Source organism: Eschrichtius robustus, chromosome 8, assembly GCF_028021215.1.
Source record: "Eschrichtius robustus isolate mEscRob2 chromosome 8, mEscRob2.pri, whole genome shotgun sequence".
NCBI classification, from domain to species: Eukaryota; Metazoa; Chordata; class Mammalia; order Artiodactyla; family Eschrichtiidae; genus Eschrichtius; species Eschrichtius robustus.
Window position 1 is genome coordinate 109,806,866 of NC_090831.1, and position 24,043 is coordinate 109,830,908.

The 24,043-nt window shown below is 48.5% G+C and overlaps 1 protein-coding gene across 2 annotated transcripts in view; it reads right to left on the bottom strand.

Annotated features, from left to right (window-relative positions):
- Positions 1-24,043, bottom strand: part of PLXNA4 (plexin A4) — a 445,428-nt gene that overhangs the window by 415,812 nt on the left and 5,573 nt on the right. The window contains exon 1 of one of the 2 annotated variants that reach the window (XM_068549474.1): positions 23,466-23,545. The exons of the other annotated variant lie outside the window; for it this stretch is intronic. The gene's annotated coding sequence lies outside the window, so the exon portion shown is untranslated. Of the gene's footprint in view, positions 1-23,465; positions 23,546-24,043 lie in introns of those variants that run through there. 2 annotated transcript variants of the gene reach the window in all.

Below are 24,043 nucleotides of genomic sequence, written 5' to 3' on the forward strand. Positions count from 1 at the left end.
GAAAAGGTTTGAAGGCAGATATGTGGAAATGGATGCTTCCAGGACCACAAAAAAATTATAGCATCCAGGAGGGGGTAAGCATTAGAGAGCCCACTGTATGGTTTATTCTCTCAGCTCCTCCCATCTCTGAGCCCTGAAGAAGTCTGAATTCTCTCTATTTTCATCCGTCTACCCCAGACAGAGTTTAGGATTTCCTCTGGAAGTTCCTGGCCAATGAAGGAAGCAGTGAACCTCTATGTGTTGTTCAACCCTCCATTGCTTGCTTCCGGTCCAAGCTGGACTACATTCCGGATTCACCTCTCAGACTCTTCAGAAATCACTCTCCAGCTGTCTGGGAAGCTGGGCTTCCATTCTGAACAGTTAGTGGGGAGCGAGCGGCTGTTCTGTTTCTCCTAGAAGCCTCAGTGAGGCAAGTTTTGTTTACTAAGCAGAGCCACAAAGAAGGCAGCCGTCTCAAGCCCACACCTACAGGTGCAAAAACAGAACTCAGCTGTGTGACAGATGCCCCGTCCCCACCCAAGACCCCTGGGATCCAGGGGAGAAAAAGGAATGAAATGCCTTTGCATCTGCTTCCAACTTTGAATAGATGGGGAGATTCCACCCTTCTTGGTGGGATTTGCCTGCATTTCTCTGTGGTCACCACTCAGCCTCACGGGAAATTGTGCCTTGAACTCTAGGCCAATATTTCTCAAAGTGTAGTTTCCTGCAGCAGAATCACACCCATGGACTCAGAACCTCTGAGGGTGCAGGGAACCAGAAATGTACATAATAGATCTTTAGGTGGTTCTTATGGCATGGGCAGGGCTCCCAAACTCAAGCAACAACCCTGAGCCCCAGGAAAGTAAGGCAAATAACACAAAGAATATAGTGAGCTGAGCAGAGAGCTTGCAGCTTTGCAAGCTGGACAGTGTGTCCTCTAGGAAGCAGCCTCTAGCTACCTCCCATGGTTGCCATGTGGGAAGAGAGGCTCCGTGTTCTCAGATATGCCTGTATTTCTACAGACGCGTAAAAACTATATTTTACGTGAAATCTCTCGATCTTTAAATGTTGGCCACAGCAAAATATTCCATGCACCTAAATGAAACACAAATGTGCTTTTGGCTCACGGGTTTCCGGTTAACTGTCACGGTTGAGAACCACTGGTCTAGAACCAATTTGAGAATCACTAAACTTTAGGACGTTTCTCAGCCATGCCTAGAAAGACCCTCCGCTTCCTATCTTAATCGACCCTCAGATGCAGAGGGAGCTGGGGGCCTCCTAGTCCGCTAGAGTGCAGTCCTCTGGCCCCTTCCAGGGAGGAGGAAGAAGATCCCCGTTTCCAAGACCCTTCAAGGGGATGCAGTCTCACCTTCCCACCGTCAGGCCCAGGGCAGCTTCACAGCTCCCAGCACAGGAGGCCCACCTCCTGGCTCGGAGCACTCACTGCCTCGTTGAGGTCCTTACTGTTCTGCCAGACGCCATCGGATCCTTGGAAATTCACAGATTTCAGGCTCCTAGATCCCTCCCTTGAGTTCCCAGGCCCTATAAGAGGAATAAAACTGACATGATTCTGAAATACGGTCCCTCACAACACCTAAAACCCATGCTTGAGAAGCAGGAAAGGTAATAGGAGCAAAATAACGCAGTGTATTTCCTCAAGTTCATCCTCCCTGCAGCGGCTCTGAGAGGCACCAGTGAAACCCTCCAGAAGCGTCTTCCTGGGAGGATCAGCAGAGAGCAATCGCTCTGGCTTTAGCGGGAGACCTGGGCACCAGGGCCTGAGCAGAACAAGGAAGAGGAGGCGAGGAAGGGTCAAGGTGGGGCACCCACACCCACACCCAATCTCGTGCTTTTCTTCCTCTTCCCCTCACACCTCCCCGGGGCCACAGCTGGGGAGGGTCCTTACAAGGAGGTCTGAAGACAAGAGAGAGGGAGGGAAGAGGAAACAGGACATCACGCTGACATGGATTTGCTTGAGGTGGTCTTAATCTTTCATCCCCCTCTGTCAGCCTGAGCGGGTTCACCACGCAATGCTGCTGGGTGTAGGAACAGAAAGAGAAAGGAATCCAACACATAGGTCAGATTCAAATGCCCAAATGAAAGCCCAACGCCAGTGGAAGCCATTTGTAAGCTTATCTCCAGAATATAGTATCACTGTCGCCCAAAAGGGCAACTGTTGATTCAGGGCCAGACACTCACCTAGATTCAGGAACAGAAGCAGGCAGACACTGATAACCCCCTGAGTGCCGAGCTTCCTAAGGAGACACTGGAGAGCAGAGGGGAGAGGGAACCCCGTCGGAGGGAATGGCTACAGCACACCCCCCTCCAGTGCCCTGCACTCCAGGGGCAGTGATCTCGCCTTGGGCCTCCTGAACTGACTGACCATCAGGTCCTCCTCGAAACCCTTTCCAGAAGGTTCTCCATCCTCAACCCCCACTCCCAGCATGCTTGGACGCTCTGATTCAATCAGCCTGGGATTAGGCCAGGGAATCTATAATCTTTCAGAACTCCTTCGGTGAATGCTAGGATAAGCAGGGCTTGGGAACCAAGGGGTCAACCCATGAGATTCACAAAATGAAAATATGCAGGTCAACTACCAAACCAGTCCATCCGGTTCTACTATTCAAGGAAAGGGATTCCCCACCTATGCCAACTCCTTACAAGGGGCCTGAAAAATACATTTATTTTTCAAATACTTCCTCTCTTGAAAGAATAAACTGAATTATAGCAGGCTAACTCCACGGTGATATTTTCCCTGATTCCAGTTCACAGAGATCATTTCAAGCTGAAAATCCTTTCCAAAAGGAAGGCATACGAGGCCACATTCTTTGACAATGCTTGCTCTGGGCCAGGCATTGGTGCTGAGCACTTTACGTGCATCATGTCACTTAACCCTGTAAGGAAATGATCATGACCCCATTTTATAGATGAAGAGGTGGCCTCAGAGAGGTTTAAGTAACTTGCCCAAGCTAGGAAGTGGGAAGACTGAATTGTACCTACATCTGACCCCAGAGCCTTTACCTTTAAGCCTGCAACATGTTCCTCCCTTCATCCTTCCCACGTCTACATCTCTGCTTGTTCCTAGATCTTTGAACGTCACTTAACAAACATCCCCTCCACGCCAATACAGTTCCTTCAGTCCCTTTGTCAGGGCCCTCCTGAAGGCAGGCCGTCACGGTTGCAGGCGCAGCAGGTGGCAGAGGTCAAGAGGAGAGGCTGGGAGCTATATATAGGGCTCCTCCTGGGATTGCTGGATGAGCTCTTTCGGGGATCCTGCAGGGGATTCTACCCTGCAGAAGAGCCAAAGGACAGGCATTCCTGAACCACAGAGAAGACAGGGAAGGGGTAAAAGCCATCAGGACCCTACAAACACCCACCAGGAGCATCAAATCTGAGGTGAAGATAACAAGAGAGTCTGTTGGTCGTCTGGATTTCTATTCTTTGGGCTGCTCTGTATCTCAGCCTATGCAGTGGCTTGCAAATTAGCCCTGGAGATGACAAGAAACTGGAGAGCGCCTCTCTCTGTAGCCACAAGTACAGATCCCAAGATTGCCACGACCAAATGAGGACAGAAAGCCGTCACTGACGCACACAGGGGCCCCAGGGAGTCTGAGCGTGAACACATCTAATGCTGTCGAACAAAACATGAAACCGAAGAAAACACCCAGCCAAACAGAGCCCTTTGAATTGGTGGCTTCGCTCCAGAATCGTGGATGGGAAGAGCGTGAAGACAGACAAAGCCTCGCTTTGGAAAGGCTCAAAAGAGTTTCTAGGAATGCCACGTCCCAAATCCGGTGGGGTTTGTGAGGGGTTTGGAGAGCCCCGGGCGTTGAACAGCACTTCGTTGTCAGAGTAGAAAGTGGAGTTCTAGGCTCGCCTGGCCCTCGTCTTTCATCAAATTAAAGCCTAATGCGAAATTAACTCAGGGTAGAGTGTAATTCTAACTTCAAGATGACTGAGAAAGGATTTTTTGATAAGCTGACGAGCCTAGGGTCATTTCAAGGGCACGGGAGGTTCTTATTTATTGGTTTTTGTAATGTCCCATCATTTTGTATACCTTTGGGGGTTTTGCTTAACGGGGAGAGTCCAGAAGAGGGGGGACAGGCTGGAAATAGACAACATTGCCAACAGTGGGCGAGCCTGAAGGTGAACGGACACTGGGCAGCCCGGGTTCTGTTCCCACCACCCATCCCAGAAACGCCTATTCTGACTCGGTGTTGGGCGTGTTCTCGCCAAACACCAAGACCAAGAATTCTACAGTGCTTTCCAATAAATACCCAACCTAGCTTTGTTCAAAGCTAGATATGAGGCGCAAAACTACCCATCTGTTTCTCCCTAATTTGCATGAGTAAAATGTAAGCTCATCACTACCACACCCAGGAAAAGTGGAATTTCAGAAAACCTAATCTTCCCTTTCACAAACTATTTAGTAACTACTTACTCCCTCTGTCTCAAGCAGAGCAGAACTCAGTTCAGCCACTGGAAATGGCTCTAAACGTGTATGCACGTGAGAATCACCTGGGGAACTTTAAAACATGGGATGCCTGGGTCCCAGCCCCAGTGACTTTGGTACATTTGGTCTCTCCTAAGATTTGGAAACCTGGAACCACAGACTCTTAAAAAACCTTAAAAGTGAATGGACACTAAAATGCCCCTGGGGGCCGATTTCCTTGATTCTGGGAGGAATTTGCCTGAACCAATAATACCCCCTTCGGCGTTCTGGAAAATGGTAAAGGACGTTAACTGCAGGAAGGTGTCCTGAGCAGGCACGTAAACTGCAATTTGGGTTAAGTCCCTGCTACATCTCTAATATACCCTGGTTTTCTGTTTGTTTGTTTGTTGAGCAGCATGGGGGCTGGGATTGTTTTCCTAAAATGGTTTTTGAATGCTCGGCTCATTTTCGTGGCGAGGCATGTGAGTTACAGCTTGAGCGTTAGGTGGAGAAAGGAGGAACAAGGGAAGACAGAACAGGTAGACGGCTGAGTCTGGATCCAGGTGCAGCTTGAAGCACTGACCCAGACTCTGGGAACCAGACCAATGCTGGACAACCTTGCTCTTCTCTTGTGGCCCTGTTGGTGCTTTTAGGCCATACCCCACCCCTGTACCCAAGGGGGTGTCCCCTGAAGGGTGTGCACATTCCCTAGAAAGAAAATGAGGGCTGGAATGTGGGTCTTCCATTGGTGCTCCGAGTACCCGACCCCACAGCATAAGGAGACCCTGCCCTTCTTTTGGCAGCGGGGGCGGGGGGTGGGTGGGTGTCAGGCTGCCCAGAAATGAGGCCTGAGGCACCTCGTAAGTAAGGGGTCCACCCTTCCACTGAGAAACAGTGTAAGTTCCTCTCTGTGTTACTTTCCTGTTCCCATCATTAACCTTGACCCATGAGAAAGGTTTCACTCAGAGTTACGGCCTCATCTCTCTTCCTGGGAGGGGCTGGGGGACAGGCCTCGTCCAGGCCTGGATTCACGGGGCGCACAGCAATGAGAAGTCAGCGGGCATTTCTTGAGCTGCAGGACGCAACTAGTGGACACTTAAAGGAGATCTGAGTGCAGCTGACTAGTTTCAAAAACATCCTAATTTGGGTTTTATCCAGAATATGACTTTATTTTGTATCGAAAGGCACCGAGTTCTGCTGGACACAATTACTTCCTCCTGCCCCCAATGTTTCTGTCTGAGACTCACTGGGAGGAGGAAGGAGATGGGACCCCAGCAATCCACCTTGGCCCAAGGCTCAAATTCACACACTCCCGCTGGGCGGCAAGGACCACAGCTCTGCCCCCAGCCCCTCATCCCATCTCTCATCTGGACCTCAGTCCTCTTCCCCGCTGGCCTCCAGGTCACCTGCACACCACACCCTGTACGTCTCCATTCAGCGTGTCACAGGCACCTCAAACTCAGCTCATCAAGAGCCAGCCCCTTCATTTCTTCTAAACCTACTCCTTCTCCTGCCTTTGATGGAGGAGTGCCACCCAGGTGGTCCTCCAAGCCCCTCAGGTGCCTCATCCAATGACCATCAAGGCCTGCTCACTAACCTCTGACCCACTTCTGGCCCCTCCCCCCCCGGCCCTCCCACTGACTCTCAGCCCAGTGCCCTCATCACCTCTTCCCCAGAAGGCAGGAATAGCCCCTAACTGACTCCCCGATTCCAGATTCATCTGCCTCCAGGCCACCCGCCACACCCCTAAGACGGACCTTTCTAAAAAAAATTGAATTAGGCTTCTTCCCTGTCCAACCCCTTCCATAGCTACCCACATCCTAGAGCAAGAAAGAAGTCAAAACTCCTATTTTATTTTGGCTTCCCCCTTCCCCTGTCTGCCACTTCTCCCACCTCCCTTCTCCAGGAGAACGCTGAAATCCAAGTATTCTTCCATGAGTTTCTCCACACTCATAGAATCAAACACAGTCTCGGAGCTATATTACACATGCTTTTCTCCATCCCTTGGAAACCCTCCGAGTCACCTGGTTTAGCTGCGATTTAATTTTGGGATGGCTGTATTCCATGGTGTGGAGGTACCATAATTTATTCAGCCATTCTCCTATCAATGGGCATTCTCTTTAGCCCTTTTTGGCACAAAGATGGATGCCATTATAAACATCCTTGTACATACATCTTTACACATTAGTACTGTTATTTCCAAGAGGTATATTCTCAGAAGCAGGAATTGATTTTGTTTTATTAGATGTTGCCAGATCACGGTGTGCATTTTTGTAGCCTTCTTCATGGAAGTCCAGTTGACTCCCAGCACAATTAATGCCACCTTCCTAAGTGGCCTTAACCCTTGACAGTGGTCCAGTAGGTATGCCCTCTTACTAAGGGAGGCTACCAGAGGCAGCCAGGGTGTACATGGCATGTATGACCTGGGAGTGAGACAGAGGACGCCAGAACTATATACTGAGCTGCCATGGGCTATGCGGAAAAGTAGAGGGACGAGGTCACTGGAGAAAAGCAGAAGGGAGGGCCCCCATGCCATAAAAATGGTGCCCTTGGCCAAGCCTCAGTCCTTAACATCAGGGCCATGAGAAATGAATAATGCTGAATCTTCTCAAAATTCCTCTCTTTCCAAACCAATCCATCCCATAATAACGAGGTTTCCCAGCAGCTCCCAGCATCCCATATGCATCACTCTGCTTTCCTCTCTGTAACATAAAGACACCATTTAGCCTCAGTGCAAGGAGCCCAGCACCTGCCAACCAAAGGGAAAAATGTCTCCCCAGAGGCTTCTGAAACACAGGTCAGCTCCCTTTGGGAATCTCATGAACTTCTCTTCAGCTTGCTTTTTTTCTTTTTTCAATTTACAGCTCCTTTTTGTCATCCACCAAGTTTAGAAAAGATTTCTTAAGAAAAGTCCATCTTGATCTAAAGTGCGTCACATTGCACACGCTCTCTCTTGGATGGGCAGTGTCCTGAGGCTCTCTTAGCCCTGCTTTGTTTCTGGGCTGGTCTGCTTGGCTCCTGTACATAGAGAGACGCTCTCAGTGCCAGTCCCAGTACTGCTGGGCTTGAAGACCGTAGCCCGGCTGCCTCCGGGTTCCCGTACCAGCTCGGTGACTTCCTCTTTCCTCCTCTCCTCAGCAGAAGTGCCAGGGGGAACTGAGAAGCCCTAGGGATGGTGGAGCCACAAGATGGAAGGAACCTGGGTCTCTGAATGACTACACAGAGCAAAATCTCCCCCCGCCCCCACATACAAACCAATATTGGACTGCCATGTGTAAACCCATTGATCTTTGGGGTTGTTTGTTATAGAAATCACCGACCCTGACTAATATACCATTCACGAGCAACTCAAGAACAAACAGAACAAGCCTACAATAGAAAAGCAATGTCCATCCATTCATCACCTTGAATTACAAAATTCCTGACAGCCCTACAGGCAGAGCAGTGGGTGTGACTCACCATCGTGCATGAGGATGTGCCAGCCATCCTCATACACAGTCAGAGCCTCCTGTGAAAGACTGTGTACAGCCAGCCCCGCACCCTCACGGCCACCCTCGAGTTTCCCTACCCAAGTAGTGGAGAGAGCCTGTGATCACCTAAGGAAAGTGAGATATGATTCTAGGTGTCACCTTTCAAAGACTGTCAGCGAAAGTGATTTAAGCCCCGGAAAAACCTTTGTGTCCTTTTAACATCCAAAACGAATCCTCTTCACACCAGACATCAATGTTAAATAAACAGAAATTTCCATTAACCTGCACCTCTGTACATTTATTTTTAAAAAGCGGTGTCACTCTCCCTTAAATGAACATACTAATTAGTGTATTAATAAATAGCTGAATGGAATCAATGAGACATGTAATCAAGGTCTGACCAGGAGTCGGGCCAGGTTGAAGGGGTTTGGAGGGAGGGAGAGGGAGGGAAAGGAATCTTATTAGCAGGTTTGCTGAGGAGGGGAACGTGTAAAGTCAATGTCCCACATGCAACTGAGATGCAACCCAAGTGGCCGGTGTGTGTAAAGCTAAGTGCTTGCCCGCCTCCCCGCTTTGACAAGAAAGCTCCTGGTGAGAGTTAATGGGACTAGCAGGGTGGACGTTAATTGGAGCTGGAAAAGCCATTCAGAGATCATGTCCAGATCACAGCTGGCAAAGTTACCCAGAACCTCAGTGCTGGAGATCTGACTCTTAGACCCTTATTTAAAATACTGAAAAATAACAAACTAGGAGGGTTGAATTTGTCTCAGCAAACACTTGCTCTAAAAAAGAAGCCCTGATGGGAGTTATCTGTTTGAGGCTTTCTGTTAGCCTTGCTCCCCTTCCAAATTCCTGGTCCATAAAGAGTAGCTAGAAGTACCTCTGCCCCTGGAGATGGGGCACTGGGAGGCCAAGGGTCTGGAGGGCTGGAGACAGCCTTGGGGGTGGAATGGGGCAGACCCTACCTCTTCGTCAGCCCTCAATTTCCTGTAGCACACCTCATAGCAGGAAGGCTCAGGAAGGTGAGAAGAGGAAATTCTTTCGCAGGTATGAGGTTTCCAGCTGACGTGGTGATCTCATTACCTACAAACCCCACCCCACCTTGTTGGAGCTCAGGTTAGCACCGATACCCTAGTTGCATTCCCTCCATCTGGAGACACACGTCTTTGCGCCCCCAAACTCTGAAATAAAGAAACCCAGGTTTTCATTTCCCTGGAGATTAATATCAGGAGTTACACCCTTCTGTACAAAATCATTTCAGCGCCTGAAGCCCCTTCCCCAACACCGACTAAGTGATACTAGGTGAAGTGGAAATTGTGTTCAGATGAAAGAGACTCACAAAGAAGAAATCTTGCCTTGGGTCTGGCATGGCCCACGACAAGCCCCTCCAGGAGTCGGGGGTTGGCTTGTTAGCCCTGGATGGAGTGCGTGGCCCAGGATTCCAGGGTGCCACAGGGCCCCCCATGCCGTGAAGATGAGGAGCCTCCTAATTCTGGTTCCTGAAGAAGCCAGTCTCTCTGAGCTACCACACAGGCAGAAATCCTGCGGCTCTGAACACCTATCTCTAGCACCTACATCCACACCGGATGATCTAGAAGCAGAGTCTACGTCCTGAGGTCTGTTTCTGCCAGCCCCAGGTGTGGCCTGTGACCCGCTCACCCTGAGGTCAGCATTTCCTGGAGTGACAGTGAGGAGACAGATAAAAGGAAGTGCGGGGACATGGGGGGAGGCAGCTCTCAGCCGCTCTTGAGCTATTTTCCACGTGACTACTCATGGTGTTTCGTCCCAGGAGGCTCATAACACTGCTGGAAGGATCTCCTCCCCAGACCCATCAGAAAAGCCACAGGGTGACAGCCGTCAGCTCAGGGGCAGCGCTTCCCAACAGGGCCATGAAAATGCAGAAGGAGGGGCCAGAGACAACTGTCCCCAGGCCTGATCTCAAACACAGACACCTACAGCTGGTGGTCAGGGGCCTCTCTGTCTGGTATGAGAGGTTCTAGAAAGGTTCCCCTGTGCCAATCAGCATGTTACCCCCTCCACTGAAATGCCTGAAATGCCACCACTGGAACTTTGTTTCTTTGGGTCAAGCACTACATTCTCTCTTCCAGCAATCCACTCCTTACTGTGGCTCCTCCATCACCTCCCTTTCCCTGTGGCCAAGGGGACTCAGGGCTAGGCAGAAGAGGGGAGTGGAGAGGGTTCAAACAGCAGGGTCCCACTGGTCTATAAGGCTACTTGGTGAGAATGAGGGAAAGCATCCTCTCTGGTCAGCCCCAGCTTGGTGGGCAGAAGGCATCTTGGGGGAAGAAAAAGGCAAGTCTTTCCTGAGCAAGGAGGTGCAACAAAGTTTGGCCAATGGGACATGGGCAAAATGGCAGCTCTCACTCACCCCTGAGTCATGCATACACCAGAGCCCCAGAGGCCCTGTCTAAAGAAAGAAAAGGAGAGGCAGAAAGGAAGTAGCTTCACTCTGATTGGAGTTCTTAGGGAAAAATGCAATTACTTCCCAGTTTCGGCCAAGGATACCCTTTGGAGATACAGGGAGATAGACAAATAGACATATGTATATGTGTGTGTGTGTTCTGTGTGTGTACATACAGATATATCCATATCCCATATCTATATCTCTATCTGTATCTGTATCTATATCTACATACTGACTATTTTCAAACCAAAAATACCAGGACACATGCTCTGGCAATGCCATAGAATATCTGAAGTGAAGTCTGTTTCTAGTAAATCTGGGGCCCGTGGTCACTACTGACAGGCTAAAGAGTGGAGGATGGCTGTGACAAGGTTCCTGGGGTGACACTGTGCCAGTGAGTGCCTCCTTTCCTTCAGGGACCCAGAAGAAGTGACAGGACTTTCCGTGGTGTGTTTGCAGTAGAAGGACTGTCTCATTCAGAGCTGGCCTCTGTTCACAGAGGCCCCACATCTTTAAAATCCACCAACACACTGAAAGTTCCCAGACTCCCCAAGCGTTTGTTCCCTCTCCACAGTGGCTAATCACCTTTCTCCACAGTCAACCAGTGGTTCCTTCCTCCCTCAGCTAGAGTGTTGCCGGGAATAATGTAACGTTCCAAGCTTAACAGTTCGTCAACATGCAGAGACTTTACTGCTTTCAGAGCTGAGGGGCCGGGAGGAATTGGGTGTGCTCTGGCAACCAGGGTGTCTCAGGGCAATGGAATCTGACTGGATCACTGGACACACGCAGTGAAAACCATGCAGGAAAATCCCAGAGGCCCTTACTGTCTAGTTTAAGGCTATCTTACCAGGAAATCAGGGCCTGGACCTGAAGACGTCTGAGATGGGCTGTTTCCGTAAGTATCTCCCATTGGATGCAGGTGAATATATCCAGGTATTCAATGCCATGTACACTGGACCCACCTCTCTGGTCTCCAATGGACCATGTCAGCTTTATGACTTTGTAGCAGGCAGACATTAGCAGATGCCCCATCCTGCAGTGCTTGACGTAATTATCAGGTAGGCTCCAGGCAATAATTACTCATTAATGGTTAGTCACTGCCTTGAGTTAAAGCCAAGAATCTCCTACTTGCTCTCCCTTAAACCAAATCTAGGGGTCTGGGTGGTAAACCTGAAAAAACATCAACCATTGCCACCCCCTGGCAAGAAAAACACATTATCTAAGATACCACTGAAGGTGAAACATACATAAAAACAGTGTATGTTTACAGGTGTGCATTGGCAAAAGGGATGGCTGAACTGAGCACAGATTGAATATATAAACACGGGTGTTAAATTTAAACTCCAGGCAAATGCTGGATCTTCCAAAAATGAAGGAATCCCTACATATGCTTTCAAATCTTTTTTTAAGAGGCCATACTTAGAAGGAGAGCCAGAATCCATGGAACCAGCCACTTGCCCTTCTGCTCTTCCCATGTGCATGCAGAACCTCAAGGCGGTAGGCACACTGAAGCCCAGTGTTAGAAACAGATGTGACTATTTATAAACCAAGAAAATTGAAGTGCTTTAACCCAGCAGAGTAGCAAGAAGCATAACTAACAAGTTTTAGGTATCTGAAGAGGAGGCAATAATTTTCAGCAACATTGTGAGCATTTAATATGTGCCGAGCAGTGTGTATTATGCCACTTGATTGATTGTCCCAGTAATCCTGTCATGTATTATTTTACCTTTTTAATGATAAGAAACCTGAACATCAGAAAGGACAGGCAACATGCCCAATGTCACGTAGCCAAGGAGCCAGGGTTTGATGACGTCTGTAACTTACTTTAAATAAAACAGTAAACAGTGTGGTATAATGTATGTAAGTTAGTTTTAATCTACACCCAAGGATGGTTAGTCAACATCTGAAGTACTGACATTAAAACTGCACACACTCTCCAGGGTTCCTGAGTTGGCTTTTGAAAGACTCACATCAGAGTCTACCTTGAGTCTTTCAACTACACTATCTTGATCAGCACCATTGGGTTTGTTAAAAAGCGTAAGAGATGTTAGAAACAATTTTTCAGTGGGAAATTAAGCAGTGTCAAAGATAGACGATTGGATAGAAATACTGTCCGGGCACCTCCGCCCTGTGGTACAAGAATCTGGCAAGCCCAGAGCATTTGCGTCTTGGCTTAGGGCTCCCATTATGTTTCATCTTTCAAAAGATTCTGTCCTCTGATCCTACTAGCAGGTAAGCTGAAACCTATAACCAAAATATTGTTGCATCTGCCTCAAGTAAACCTTCCTTTAAATAAACCTCTCAGAGTCATGTTAGGGACTAAATGTTTGTGTCCGCCCAAAACTCATATGTTGAAATCCTAATCCCCAATGTGATGGTATTAGGAGGTGGGGCCTTTACAAGGTAATTAGGTCATGAGCGTGGAGCCCTCCTGAATAGGATTAGAAGAGAACAATTCCCCCCCCCACCACCACCACCTCTCTCTCTCTCTCTTTCTCTCATACAAGGAGAAGACAGTCATCTGTACACCAGAAAGAAAATCTTCACCAAGAACTGAACCATACTGGCACCCTAATCTTGGACTTCCACTCTCCAGAACTGTGAGAAATGTCTGCTGCTTCAGCCACCCTGTCTATGGTATGGTGTTATAGCAGCCTAAACTGACCAAGACCATCACTAAGTCAGTGCTTCCCAAACTTTCTCACTTCCTGACACACACAGAAAATGATAATATTTGTACTGCAGCCTGGAGCTAGAGAGGGCTGGCTTGGGTGCTCTGCCAGCTGCACGCTCCATGCATCCACCAGCAGGGTTGAAGGAACTCGCCATCCCTGGCGTACTAGCTGGGAAGGAAGACAGGGTCTTCACTGAGCTTCAAGAACAGGTGGCTCTCATCTATTTGTAATCAATGGAAACTGAACCCCGAAATAATCTGTTCATTGGGAATGGCCAAGTTGGCGTAAGCCGGGTTGCAACGCCAGGTCTGTCTGCTTCCAAAGTCTTTGCTGGGTCCTCGTGGCTCCATTGTTTCTTGGGCCCAAAGAAGCTTAATCAATGGTTATTTGTCAAACCTACAAGGGAAGCTCTCCAGGGAACGCCATGCCAAAGGGTTCTGTCCTTGGTGCTCTGCAGTTTCACATTTTTATCAGTAATTTGAATGAAGACACTTATCAGATTTGCAGATGACAAACTCTAGGACTTGTGAAGGTCAAATGAGATACTATGGGAGAAGTCATGTGGTCCCTATTGGTGATAATGACACACAATTCAAAACTATCTTATCAGGCTGGAACAGGGCCCAAACTGGACTCCAAAATGAAACGGAATGTGATTACCGTAAGTTCAAAATTTAGGTTTTAAAAAAATATGCCTGGATAAAGTACCAGATGGCAGAAGTTAACATAAAATACGAGTGTGGGAGGCGTATACAGATCCACTGGTTATGGACCAGCAGTGGGATGGAGCTGCCCCTAGATTGTAAGGGAGCCTTTGGCAAACAACCCTGCCACAGGGGCGTCCTGACACTGGGATCTGGCGCCCCCGCCTCCCAGACTCCCACCTTCTCCACACATCAGTCCCAAAGTCAGACGTGGAGTCAGACCTAACCACGCATGGCAGCAATGAGCTCCCAATCCATGTGGCAAGGTCATTAGAAGAGAAAGAACCCATTGTGTGCCACCAAAACGGGGTTGCTTGCATCCCCCGCAAAGATGCCCAACTTGCCAGCACAGCCTAGATGTGTGGCTCGGAGAAAAGAGTGGAAGGAGAGTTGATAAGAGCCTGGAATTTAAGATCTTCTTCACACAAGATGGAAGGAATAGGGGGAAAGGGGGAACATAAAAGCAGGCAATTAACTAGCAAAGGGCAATCATTCGTCCCCCTGAATAGAAATCTCTTTATTTCCTTGAATTTCACTTTGATGTCATCCTTTTTCTTTTTTCACTTTTGTGAAACCTCAGAACCTTCTGGCCTAAGACCACAGGAAGGCAGCCAAGTTTAATCGGCTCTTCATTTCAGAAAGGAAGTAACAGCAGTTCCTATGTCCTCCCAGGCAATACAGTGAGTCTGTGATCAAGACTCCAACTCAGCAGATGCTTTATTCACAATCACTGAGCAATGACGATTAAATAGAAGATTACACACCAGCACACAGCCACCAATGCATGCTGACTTTCCTCTGAAGCTACTTCCCACTTCCTGTGGACTCGCAGTTGTTTCATTATGTGTGATGCCCTCTACCGTCCGACCACTCTAGCACTCCTCTTTCTAAGCTCAGGAAATCAAGAAAAAAACTAAGCCACCCTATTATTGGAGGCAAACAGAACTGCAAATAGGTATAAGACAGTTGCCTGCTTTCAAGAAGCTTGCAATTAAGGGGAAATATGAGAGGAAAATGCTAAAAAATACAAGTCAGTAAATCGTATATTACAAATAAATTCTTGGCAGCTTGAATCTGCAGAGAGTTTCTAGCTATACGACTGCTATCTTGACACAAAAGTTCCTGGGACTGGCTCATGTCTGGAACGCGGACAAGGCTACGTGCAAAATTTGTTAGCTGGGAAAAACTCTTCCAGGCCTAAAGATTTTTTAAAATTTGCAAATATAAATGCCATTCTTTCAAAACAATATGTGCTGGGGAAATGTTGCTCGATATTTTTAGGAGTTACTTTTCTCTCTCTGGCCACGTGATATTCCTCAAGCTTTACACTCGAGCTCTCTGGAACACTCCAAACATGGGCATCTTCAAATTAAAGCAAGAGAACTTCTATTGCATCCCCAATCCTAGATGCCAAGAATATACCATTTCGCCTAATAAGGGCAGCCACACGTATAATTACAGGTTTTAAAAAATACTTAATTCATTTGTTTTGAAGTATTTGCCGCGAAGCATTGGGTCTTGCTAGTATCGAGTCCTAAGAGAAGGAATGAGGAGGTTAGAATGCACAGCAGCGACCTCCTTGTGAAATCAGGCCTGGGTTTAGCAAAGCTTGCTCTCCCCCACTGCCCCCAGCACCCAGCCCAGGGCCCAGCCACAGCCCAGACCCTCTGTCCAATTCGACACTGCACACGCAGTCGGCAGCTCGAGTACATGCACCTTTCTTGGATCTTCTCATCCGACCACAGAACCAGAAGCCACTTTGACATCTGATAAGCACAGGTCAGTGGGAAGTCTCTACAGTGACACTTAGCGGGCAGCGAGGTAGAAAAGCAGGAGCAGTGGGGATTCCCTGCGTCTATCCCAGACTCAGAGGCAGCCTTGGAGAGGAATGGGCTCAGCAATCTCCCCCCACCCCCCGACCCCATCTCCCAGCATGCAGAGTCAGGCGTAGAAGATGCCACCAGCACAGCCCCGGGCGATGTCAACTAGTCTATTTTGGTCCTAACCACACATCACTGTGGTTAAATTACTTCCCTTCTTAGGACCCCGGGCCCTGCCCTCCTCTGCCCTCTACTAGGGAAACAAGTTGCCACCAGATAAAGTGGGGAAAACTGCTGAGCTCCCTGAGAGCAGCAGCGCAGCTACATAAATATATTATGTACTGAGTGCAGCTGATAACACATACAAGGGCTGGGTACAGAGGCGTGGCGCGGGAAGAACAGAAACCTGTCATCTCTGTGCAGCTCTGAGAAGGTTAGAGCTCAAAAATACCTACCCTGCCCACTGTTCCCTCTCCACAAGAGAGACCACAGTACAAGCCATTTTGATTAGCTGCTCTGAGACACCCAGGAGCAACCCAGAGAAGAGAGTAGCCCCATTGTTCCCCTTGAAATTGAACTGCAATTTTGCAGCTGAAGATACCCTTTGGGGCTGAACTACCAGAATCCCTCATTCGAGAGGGCCGGTGTGAGCTGCGTCCATGCCAGCTGGATACCTCGACCCGTCGGCAGACCCCCAGCCCCACGTTAGCCTGGTGACCTTCCACAGCAGCAGAGCGGGGCTGGGGGTTGAAAGGGTCTGGGTGGACTTGAAGGAGTTAAGATATTTTTTTCTCCAAACTCTGCTCAAGACAAATGGCCTATTTTCTAAAGTTCCCACAGTATAAGCACAAGAGCCTAAAAGTTTTGCCACCAGCCACTTCTACATCTCCTGGGCTTAACGGGGACCACTACATGACAAAGCGTCCCTGCAGAATGCAAAGCACTGCACACTGAGACGGTAACTCATCTTTTCCCCACATATCGCAAAGAGGGGGGAAGGAACCCTGCTTGAGTAGCTGCCAGGTACTAGGCTGCTCGTATTTTAATTCAAATACTTTCACCATAAATGTGTGAAGCAAAGTGTGACTACAGCGAATGCCACCTGCGGCCCCCCGGAGACAGACCGTCCCACCTGAAGTCCCATCATGTCCCATCGTGGGAATCATACAAATTTTTCTTGAAGGCTCTCTGGACCAAGCAAAACCTCACAAGTGGCCAGATCCTACCCGCAGGCCTGGATTGTACAGACTGGCCCCTACTCCAGGACATAAAATTAGACAAACAAGATGTTATATTTCGAAAGGGCGAGATCAAAATTTTCATCCCCATCTCTCAGCTCAGGGTGGAGCTCGTTTCACCAAACCACACTGTTTTGAGTGTGTCCACATTGAAAACGGGGTGAACACACCAAGAAAGGGAACAAGCTAATGCCCAGAACGAAGACCTGGTCATTCTCCTCTGCTGAATTCTAATTCTGCCTTTATTCCGATCTTATTCTGTAATCGTCTGTGAATGACTCAACCTTCCGAGACCATGCTTTTTCCATTGGAAAATAAGAGAAATCTCCTAAGGCAAGGTGAATGCCTGGATATTTTCAGAATAATCGCAAGCAAAATGCTCAAGATAGTATGTTTAATTCAAAACATGAACCACTTGAAAAAATGTAAAATCTATACGTGGGTTTTCTTGCTTCTTTACCAAGCTTCTGCCAGATCCCAAAATGAGCTCCTCTGTCTACCAATGGGAACAGAAGTAAACAGCAGAGTAAAAGCACAGAGATGCTGCTGCCGACACGCAAGCACCCACATCCGCTGGCCTCACCCCCACCCGCAAATCATCCCACGTGCACCTCAATTCACCACGTCCAGAAAGACCACATCCCCCGCGTCTCAACCAAGGCTCAGTCTAGAAATCTATAGCTCAGTGAAGGGTGTCGCCTTCCACCAGCTGCCCAAGCTGGACACCTGCAAGACGTCCCCAAGTCCCCCGCCCCTCCCTCCTACCACCTTCCCCACCATATCCACCATCTGTCCGCTCTAACACCCAGGGACCTGTCAAATCTGTCCCTTTCTCTCCTTTGCTACCACTTTGGGCAGCCCTCGATTACCATAATAGCCTCACTTCTGAGTCTTCCTCCACAATGCAAAGCTGGTCTCGTTGATTCCTCATTTGGAAATCCCCAGGCCTCGCCACTGCCTACCGAATGAAACCCTTATCTGGACGCTTCTCCTGGTCCTGGTCCTGGCCCAGCCTCCAGGGGTGTTTGCATCTGGTCCCACTTCCCACCTCTGCTGTGGGCGCTCACCTCTCCATGCCTTGTCTATGCTGCTGCCTCCCCCGGGCACCTCTTCCCCATGTGTTCACAAGGCCAGTCCCGCTCACCCTTCAAAACACCCTTCAAACCTCCGATTGACGGCCCCTCCTCCTCCAGAAGAACTTCGCCACATCCTGCCTTTCACATCTGGACGGGCGCCCCTTCTTACACCTTCTCAGGAGGCCCTCTGATTGCACAGAGCCCACGTCTTACCACCCTGTGTTTAATTATCTATAAACGTGTGCGCTGTGGCTACACCAAGCTGTGGGCTCTCTAATGGCAGGAACTGGGTCTTTCATCCCTGTACAGCCAAACTCTTGCATGGTGCCTAGCACATAGTAGGCACTCAATAACTATTGACTAATTGATGGATCGATCAATTCATTGGTTAAATATTCCTTAGCTCACATCTACCTAACTAAAACATGTAAATATATACGTATGGAGCAAAGTGAATGGTAGATACGGAAGGAAATCAAGACCTTTTTCCTTTCTCCGCAGTCCCCCATTAACCTACTACTGCCAGGATCGGGACTCCCCCTCCTGCCCCGGCCTCTGGACTCCCGCACTAACCATTTCCTCCAACGGTGTCCTGCTACCCCATGTGTGTTCTCCCTTCTGACCCTCTGCAAGCCGCTTTTATCTCTTACAGCTCTTCACCAGATCAGCAAACACACAGGAGCTGGTAAAGGTGCAATGGTGAGAGGCCTAAGCTGAAACATTATTCTCTCTTACTTGATTTTCTCTAACCGTGCGTGTAAATAGAACCTTCCTTCTGACGCTCACTTGGTCCTTTAATATGCATAGCTACGTTCATCCTCACCTCCTGAGCTTCAGGTCAGGAACAGCAAGGGCTTATTCTGACTTGAAAGAAAGAGAAATTGAGGCCTAGCCCAGAGAAGAAACTTGGCTGAAAGAGATTCAGCAAACCTAGGATTAGAAGCTGGGTCTCCCGATTCCCTGGCCAGCACATAATACTTCTTCAATTGCTCCGAAAATGAAAACCTCAGGATTATTTTGCAGGAGAGAAAAAAATAAGCCTCAAGAAGCTGTAGCCACATTTCTGACAAGCTCCTCTCAGAGGGCACCGTAACTTACATAAATGATTTCCTATTACACCGCAATTGTCACTGCAACATGACAGTGCTGCAGCCTCCTTGAAGTGTTCTCTTTGTTGTTTTTCTGTACAGATCCCCCAGAAAGAAGAATCCAATATGGTCCGAGAAGGAAAACAAACAACACGGCACCCGCAGACCCAGATTCCCCTTCCGCATGACTCCTCCTGAGAAGGACCAAAGAGAAGGCTCTGAATGGTGCCCCCTGGGCCTGAGCCCTCTCCCACCTGCCCTGTTCCCAGAGTTCTGCTGTGTCCCTGCAAATAGGATTCTTTTTTTTTTTTTTAAATGAAAGCCAACAGTTTATGAAGAAGAAATGAAGTGGCAATTTCCCAGCATGCCTGGGAACCAATACAAGCTGTTGTCAGGGTCTTCCTTTCAAAGGGTGACTGCTACACTCCTCCAGAGTCAAGAGTGACAGAGCTCCAGCGCTTGACTTACAACTGCTTCATCACGGCAACATATTTTTAATTTAAAACTCACTGCAGTTGGGTTCAAACTCAGCTGGGACTTGATTTACTGCTAATTCATGTCTCCGATTCCTATAATTCTAAACTCAGTCGCCAAACAGTTTAATGCTGCTAGAATCACCAGCGCTATGCTTTATGAATGGGCGTCAGGGGAATTTTGTTAGTAAGTGTGTGTTAGCAACTGTTATTCACTTTGGAAAAGGAACACAGGCCTTGGGCAAAGCATGGTGAGGCTCTATAATTGGGCACGTGGGTCCCCAGGTGATCCAAATCCAAGTACTATGAGGGTGATACCCCACCCCAGCTCACACACACAAAACACACACACACACACACACACACACACACACACACGCCCACATACATCATTACCTAGGTAAGACAAATACTGGGCAGTGAAATGCTTCCCATGGGAAATGCCTAGCTTTGCTCTCTGGATCACTACCCAATGGTAGAAACCATGAATTTACAGTCTAATTAGAAACGTTTGACCTCTCTAGGGTAGCAAAGTTTCTTCCCTGAGAGAAAATTTGTTTAAACCATCCAAAATTTGGGGAGCTGTATCTTAATAACTCACGCCTTTTTGGTTAACTCAGAACACTTATCTTTGCCAGTTACATTTAAGTCTCTTATTCAATAAGTGTAGCTGAAAAAAATATATTGAGAAGGTGAATGTCATTACTCACGTATCTTGCAAACATCCATCTTGATCTATTACATGCAACCGAAAAGTGCTATACTTGTTGGAAACGTTTCCACAAACCTGTCAGAACTGTAATCACACTCCTTAAAATGGTCCCTTTAGAAAATACACATCTGAAGGCACCAGGGTCGCCAACATCTCATGGCAATTCACAGCCATTTCTGAGATTCCCAAAAGCAAATGACAAGGACAAGAGGAAGCTGAGCTCCTCTGGAAGCTGCACCTCACGAGTCCCTATTTTAAGAGCACAGTACATTTGTTCTCCTGTTTTTTTCTCCTCCAAACTACATTCAAACCTGAAAGCTTCCAGATGAAGGCCAGCATCTCCTAAAATGCTTTCTGGGGAACACTTGTTCCAAGAAATGTCAACAGGTTTAAATATACCCACGCAAAGGGATCCCTCCACTGAAAAAAAATGGTTTGCTAAATATAATTAACCAGGATTCTCTGTAGCCAAACTTCTTTGCCTTTAATGTGCATCCTGAATCTCCAACGGAGGACACAGCATAAAGTGTTTGCAAGACTTACTTAGCCACAAATGCCTTTTCTATGGGGGGTGGGGGGCTCGTCTTTGGGATGCTCTGGGAAATGCAGTTGGGTCATCCCTCCCAATCTATCGGCATCTAAACCCATAGTGGGTTTTACATGAAGAGCAAGAATTCATTTCCGTGTGCATCAGTACGAAGAGACCACGGCCCCTACCTGCCCCCAAACCACCATCACCCAGAACACTCTAGGGTGACTGATGGGTTCAGCCTGCGCTTGTCTTGGTTCATCTTAATCCTCTGAAAGAGCCACAGCCTTGATGTGGTTCCACGCCAGCCCCGCCAGAGAGCTGGCACCCACCAGAGCAGCCGGATCACTCTTTCCTAGTTCTCTCCTTTATAGACTGTTCATCTCTTCTCCTTCTCCTCCACTCATTCATCCTTTTTACTCGGCAAATATTTACTGATTGCTTCCAGTAAGACAGGCCCTACGCTGGGTACCAAGGATACAAGAGAAGGAAGAAACGGTCCCTGTCATCTAAAGACATAAAGAAAGAAGTAATTTCAATGCTATTGGCATCATCGCTATGGCCAGCGGCAGCTTCTTTAGCACCATTAAAAAGTATGAATTAAGTTCCTGATTACACAAGAGACTGCTTCAAGCAAGGGCTGGTCCCTGACCCTCTGGGAGCCGGAAACCTTAGGCAGCCCTGCTAACGCAGACATGTCTCAAAGTCAGTGAGTTGTTCGCAACAATCATCAGTTAAGGGCAAGTGCATTTAGGGGAAGAAGACAGGGGTCAGTATCTAATGGCAAAGAGAGCAGGGAAAGGGGTCACAAGCAGAGCAGGACCATCGGTCCTTTGCCCCACCTGACCCTAGAGGAGCTTCAAAGTACAAGAGTTGTTAAAAAAAAAAAAAAAAAAAAAAAAAAGGAGGGGGGCTGACTCCAGGCAATGACCTATGGGAAATATTTTATGCAGAAATGTCTCCTGTTGCTTTGTATTTCAACGCTTACAATATTTTTTAAAACTGGAAGGGGGCAAAGGTCATTTGCATCTGTCCCCAGCTTCCCAGCAGCTGTGCCCCTCTGCCATCACAAACAGAAGTGTCTGAGATATTCACATACCACCACGTGGAAGGCATGCCTTTGGTCAATGAGCCCTACAAGATAGGAAACCTGGATGGAACGCATTCTTCATGTGGTTCCTCTGGGGTTTAAATTGGGTAAGCCATAGTGTAGTTGGCTATTTTGGCCAGAGTCATGAATGCTGGGGGCTGAATGATGCCTTACTGGCGCAGCCTGCTGTGGTTCGCTGACTCTGTTCTGAAGAACCATATCTTCCTTATATGGAACCCATTATCACAGACCCTCAATTTATGTACCTGCCCAGATCGCTCAACCCCACCAAACATCCCACCCCACCCCCAATTCTGGGCTTCAACCCCCTGCCCTGCTCCCAGCTGGAGCGGCCCCAGGGACGTCTCACCCCATTCATTCCTCTGCTCCGAAAGTTCCTGCTCCCTTTCTTCCTTCAGGGGCCAAGGTCAGGGTCCTGCAGGTGCAACACCTTCAGGCCCACTCGCGGGGAGCCACGGAAGCCCCAGCTCCCAGGCCTGACCCCATAGGCTCTAGTTTGACCTGGCATCACGACCCCAAGGGGCGGGGGAGTTTCTGCCTCGCGGGGTAAAGGGTGCCCAGGGAGCTGCAGCAGGAAGGACCCAGCAGGAGGATGGATGTTGGCCGTACCTGTCCTCCAGACTTTTCTGAGACCGTGTTCCCATCAGGCTTCTCCCGGTACGTCCTGAGCACCCAAGCCACCAGCTGTGTTTCCTCGGGAAGCGGTGGCTAGCTTGGTAATATGTCATTCTTTGTGCATTCCTTCCCTCCCTCTCCTCCCTCCTTCCTTCAGTCTTGCTGCCCTGGGATTCCACCCCTCAACAAAGTGTTACCACATCAGCTTTTGCCTTGGGCTCTGCTTTCTAGGGAACCCAGGCCAAGACTGGGGGTGAGGGGACAGGCAAGGGTGTCAGGCCCTGGGCTCCTCCATCACTTTCACCAGAACAGTCCATCTTGCCTCTGTTCTGTGCATTAGAATTCCACATAAAATTGAATTTGAATAGAGAATTCCACTGCATAAATATTTTTTTAATCACCGATCTTGACCAATCCCCTCATTTTATAAATGGTAATACTGAAACATAAGGTGATTTTTTTTCCCAAGACCCCTTTGCTGGTAAGTGACAGAGCTGGAATCGTCTACATCTGTCTCCAAAAGCTAGCTTTTCCCACAACACCAGTGCTGCTTAACCAGGGGGACATACCAGCATCATGCAGGAACCTGAGAAAATATACACCTCCTGGATCTCATTCCTGTCTGAGAACCTCTCGGCTACCTTGGAAGGACAAGGGGCAAACACTGAATCTGGAGTTGAACTGTCTACCCACCTGGCAAAATTCTGCTTGAAACCCTAGTATCTATATAATCACCAGAACCTAGTACTTAGTGTGAAAATTCAACTGAAACTCTTATTATAGACTCCACCCCTTCATTCACCGTCGGGAGGAGGCAAATCAAAGTGCTTGTTTTAGCCCAGCGTTTCTTGGGGGATTCCCAGGGCCACTACACAGTGTATCTATTTCTTGTGGTTTTACCAATCCACATTCGAGTGCTTAAAGGCTCTGAGAAGTCCTGCAACAAAGAACCTCTTTCTCTCTGGTTTACGCTCAGGATTTCTCAAACTCCTTTGACCGTGAAAACTGTGTATGTGTACCACCTATTCACAGAATATGCTCTGTGAAATTCTGCTCTACTTTAGGTATCACCTCCGGGCAGCAGGATTGAGATGGAGAGGAAGAAAATCCACGCTAACCTTCTCTGCAGAGTCAGCTGACGTTCCACGCAGGCTGGTTCAATCACACATCCCGGGGGCTACCGCCCTGCCAGGCCCTCCTCTCATTGTCTATTCCCTCCACGAGAGGAGAAGCGATCGTCCAGCTCTACTCGGCTTTCTGTCCCTCCTCTTGACCTCTGGGCCAAAGCCAAAGAACGGTCTGTTCACCCCCTGGTTCCCGACCCCACTCTACCCAGAAGGAAATCCATGAGTTGGGCTCGTAGCAGACAAGTTCAAGGAGGATGTGAAGTGGGAACCCGATCTTGAGTGAAGACCAGGAAAGCCTTTGACCAGCTCTGGTTTTCCTTTCCTGTGGGTCCACTGACCTCTTCCTCCACAGCTCCTCTCCTCACGATTCCTAATGAAAATCCTTGTCTCTGGAAGACCTTGGGAATTGATTCGGCTAGTCTGAGTTCAGCACATAGACTGCAGAGACGATATCCTCTTAGCTAGTGACCTGTTTTGTGTTGGATTGACAAAACGTTCCAAAATCCAATTTGCTGTTGCGAATCCTGGTTCATGGAGAACACGCCGTGGAGAGGGCGGGGTGTAGCCAA